Here is a 5222-nt window from a genome sequence, read left to right as displayed (position 1 = left end):
TCCCAATACAAGTACTTATAAAATAGTGGCTGCATTACGACAAAGTGTAAACACGTTCTTTTTATTACTTTTTACTTCTTTTGCATGGCACTGTACACTTCTTGTGCCTGGACCCCATATGAGCAAACCCTGAAGGTTTTGATCCTTCCTCCAAACAGTGCAAACAAACCCTTTAAAGGGGAAGTCCGGTCAACAAGGAAAAATCAGGGTATCATTAGCTATAACTAAAACTAATACGTTTGTGGTTATTTAATGAACTTATCTTTAATCAATAAGAAAATAAAAACATAAATTGTCGTCTGAATCACTGTGTATGGGGGCTGACATTACTGCCCATATTTGGGCAGTAAGGGGCGTTTGACATCACATCCTGGGGCGTGGAAAAGCGGAAGCGGCGACAGCATTTCTCTCCGCTTTCCATGCAAAGTCAATAGGAGCCGTTCTACACAGCTGCGATCATCAATAATTTTTTCGGATTTCCAGAAGACTTCACCACTGACATTCCCAAGAGCTTTTGCTGAAGCAACAATGCCCACGTGCATGGCCATCGGATGTTCCAACACAACTGGTAAAAGTAGAAAAAAACATTGCTTATTTCAACTTCCCGATTCATGAGCCACCGGGCTCGTTGCTGGATTGCCAACTTGAACAGAGCGGATTTGCCATCTAACTTCTGGCCAGAGAGAAAACACGTCATATGCAGCAACCATTTTGAAGAAGAATGTTTTGAACATGACATGAGAGCGAGGATTTTCGGTAAGTTATTTTTTATTTTAGAATTTTTTATTTAGAATTTGCGGGGATGGTCACCGAGCAGAGGGGCGGAGGGATACCACATGTGATGTGGTATCCCTCCGCCCCAGCATGTGCTGGAACGCTTTTATATTTTAATATTTATACAATAATGACCACCTGCCCTATTTACTAGAGGGAAAATGTATAACTTAAGTCACTTCAGCGCGATTTCTCCTCCGCTGTGTGTGTGTGTGTGTGTGTGCGCGCTCCGCTGCATGCTGCGGCGGAGCGCGCACACACACACACACACACACACACACACACACACACACACGCGCGCGCGCGCGTGTATACATATATATTGTAGGACCCGACAGAGTTTGCACTGGAAATGGGTAGGCTGGATTCCGTCAAAAGTCCGGTTTCTGTCAAGAAACTCTTCTAAAAAAATCCATATCACTATCAGATGATGATAGCTCCACGGAACTCTCATCACTGTCACTAAGTACTTCATCACTCTCTGCTTCGTCGTCGCCATCTTGGAAAATAGTGCGCCGTGACAAACAGAGCGTTGAAACTTGCTCAACTGCGGGTCCGCCGAGTGACGTCAAAAAATGGGAGGTGACAGTATTATTCTTGACCAAGATGGATTCCTCCACATAAACATGATTAAATGAAAATGATTCATAATTAAAAAAACATATAATTTTTTGCACAGTATGTAGTAGTTTTATATTTAAAGTACTTTCAGCAGTTTGAATTCTGATTTTGACCGGACTTCTCCTTTAAAGGGTACTACTGCCATCACAGTGAACATCTATTTGCAATTAATTTACTTAAAACTACAAACAATTTTTTCAAAGCTTGTTGTTCCAATATGAAGGGAAAAAGGGAATTTACACGTGGGAGCTGCAATAATCAACAAATCACGATGCACATCTTTGAAGGCACGTTTAATGACTGCATGGTAGCTTATTGGTTTTTGTGTCACGCAAAGTGCTAATCATGTGATAGAGTTTAGGTTTTGAAATTTCAGCGATGAGATTGAAAAGGAGAATGTGCTTTGACTTTGATTTGGACCAACTTGTCAGATAATGAAAGAGAATCTTGCGTATGAGATGAATGACTATGCTGCTGTCATAAATAACATGCACATCGCAGAGTGTACATTTTCAACATGCTTATATGCAATATTTACCCGTTGGTTATGCATTATGCTGCAATATGCAATTACAGGCAGAAGACATTCTGCATTCAGTGGATGTTCATAAATCATCCCTTTGTATGAAATGCAACAAAGGCTGTTGGACAGCCAACAACTGTACGTTGGGGAAGAGGAAATAAAAGCTGTCAGTTTTGTTTGCATTACTTGCAAACCAATCATGTCGGGTAAGAATATGAACTGAATAAAAGTGCTAAACAGTTCATTCAATTCTAGAGATTTAGCTGTTTTTCATCATCCGCGTCATTTTTGTCATCAGTCTTCAAGCAGCTTTTCGGAAAAAAAAAAAAAAAAAAAACCTTTCAGAGGAAATTGCCACATGACATCTCATATATTTTAAAGCCAGACAAACCATTTTCACCATCTCTTTTTTCTGAAATAATATTCATTAGAGTGTGACAGTTGTGTGTCTGTCATTGAATTCCCGGGCTGACGTGATTATTTGTCAGTCTGGGATGTCAGTTTTCCATCAGCTTTTGCCACAATAACAGGGTTGATGGAGGCCCTGCACAGTTGTCACACAAAAGCATCTTCAGTTGCACACCCTTGGTAACCAAAATAGCCAGAAAAATCTCTTCTGTCTACAAACAGCCCATGCATTTTTTTTCCACACAATACTGACCACAAAAATAAAAATAAAAATGGTTCATCTCTAAAAGAAAAAAAATTGGTTTTAGACTAATATGATGCTAAAGGTTATTATTCCCTCACACAATTGTTAAAACGGATTTTCCATTTTGCAGGATTAACTTACTCAAAAGCTGAGTAATTTAGCGCACTGGTGGTGAATGATTAAAATTGACAAATTCTTGGGTTAGGATTCGCAGGATTCTTTATTGCAAACTGCTTTCATATTTTTTTGGGACAACCAGAAGTTAGTAACAAATTGACAAAATTATTAACTTGCAATTTATCAGAAACTATTTCCTGTTTAATGAGACTCATCTGCGCTTACTAACAAAAGGACACAATCAGATCAATAAACTCTTTCAAAGCTAATGCAGACACATCAAAGTAATTTTTTTTTTAAAGCTGAAGACACATTACCGTCAAAACAGTTTCATTGAACTTATCACTAATGACCAGATGTTCATATAAATATGATAGAAGTTTGCAGGAATAACATTGCTTGCCTTGACAGCTGAATCTGGGTTTTCATGGACACAGTCCATAGCTCAACAAGCCTTGTTTAACTTATTGTTTTCCAACTTATCAGTTGGAGCTCATCTGGAATGTAATTGAAGTATAATAACTGAATATAACCACAATGCATGCTTAAAGTAATGGAATTTCAGCTAAACCTTTTATTTTTGGTTCTCTTTTTGTCACATAGTGTGTCATTAATCATGCCTTTTGGTGTTGTTCAGTAAAGTAAAAAAAAAAAAAAAAAAAAAAAAAAAAAAGCATCAAAACTATGGCTTCCCACTGTGTCACTACTGGCATCAAATGTTGTCCATCCATCCAGCTCAATCTTTGCGGGGTCATGAGGGGGCTGGTGCCAGTCTGCAGAGGTTAATGGCCACTAAATGGGGTGTGCCCCATGACAAGCCACCAGTCCATCACAGGACGAACACAGAAACACTCGGTGTAAACAACCATGCGTGCACATGTTGCTGTCTGCAGTTTACACAAATGATGGATTGGCGTGTTTGCATCCCCTATAGTTTTAGCACGAGTCCAGCCTGAATGAGGAGATAGGAAGTTGTGTCCTGATGAAAACCAGATGTGCCACTGCTTCTACGAGACATAGTCCTGTGCCTTTACATAGTTGATGTTGATGCCTCATGACAGTGTTATACTTGTTCGAGGCCTCACCGCGAAGGACTTTATTCTTTATGATACCATTAACACCCTGACTGGGACACATTTCAGTGTAGGAGCGGTCTCCTGAGTGATAACACACCCCGGATGCAGGAGGCGTATGTGTGCATTGTCTGAAATGTCTATAAAAAGAGGCTGTGCTCATAGTTCCCATAGGAATCTTACATTTGGCTTTGGATTCCTCCTGATCGGTGCACAAATCTATCGTTTTTGATATGGGCCTCGTCGAAATGTAATCCTCCCCTGTTCAACTTAAGTCCCTGGTACCAGAGTCCTCTCCCTGGAGCATTTTCACAAAGGCAGTTTGAGAGGGGACTGAACCCTAACACGCAACAGACACACTCAAACCTAAGGGAAATTTACAGTGGCAAATTAACTTAACATAAGATAAGATAAGATAAGATAGTCTTTATTGATCTCACAATGGAGAAATTCACTCGTCACATCGGCTCATACAAGAAGGTGCAGAGTAGGGAAGGTGCATTCAGTTATATACAGTGAATCTTCATATATACAATGGATCAAAAAGAATACCAAAAAATACAAAAAGAAATAGGAATGGGCATATGATGTCTTATTTACATTCATAGTGGTCTATATATACATATAAACATATATATATATATACTTATATATATACATATATCTATACACCTACATACATACGTACCTACACGTATATATGTGCATATACATTCGTGTATACATTTGTACATACATACATACATGTGTACTGACATATGTTCAGGTGTTGATAGCAGCAGAAGTCACTACATCGGGATTATTGCACGGGTTGTAGTACAGTGTATTAGATTGATTATTGCACATTAGTTATTGCACAATAATAGCGGGTTTTGGATAGCGGGAGGAAGCTATAGTACCCAGAATGAACCCAAGAATGCACTGTGAGACCAAACGCCACACAAAAAGTCCCAGGTCTGAGTTTGATGGCAAGAAAGCAGGGCTGACAACTGCATCCTTAGATGTCAGGCAGTCTAATGTTACAAAAAGAGCTACATGCAAGGACAGAAAAAATGGTGCATAAAACCCAAAGGATATTGTCAGGTAATAAAGGTTGGATACATTCTCGACAGAATCAGCTTGTTTCAGCTGCATTGAGGCCCATTTTTACCTTTAAGCTTTCCTTGTAGTAGCCAATTGTTTCATTAATGATATTTTTTATTCTTGAAATAAACCTAAATAAATCTTTCTAAGACATATTATTGCACAAATGCTACTGTTTTGAATGGATTTGGTAAAAGCATCCAAGGCAGAACATTGATATTGGGTAAATTCTGGGTTTTGGTCAAATAATGCTGATTATTTACTGCAATGTATAAATATTTAATGATATTGAACTGTGATGCTAAGCTCTCGCTTCAGGATAAACTGGGGGACTTTGACATTTTACCAACTATTTACTGCAGTTGCAATTTGTGCCTGA

This window comes from Fundulus heteroclitus, unplaced genomic scaffold (assembly GCF_011125445.2).
Source record: "Fundulus heteroclitus isolate FHET01 unplaced genomic scaffold, MU-UCD_Fhet_4.1 scaffold_156, whole genome shotgun sequence".
NCBI lineage: Eukaryota > Metazoa > Chordata > Actinopteri > Cyprinodontiformes > Fundulidae > Fundulus > Fundulus heteroclitus.
This window is presented reverse-complemented; position numbering follows the sequence as displayed.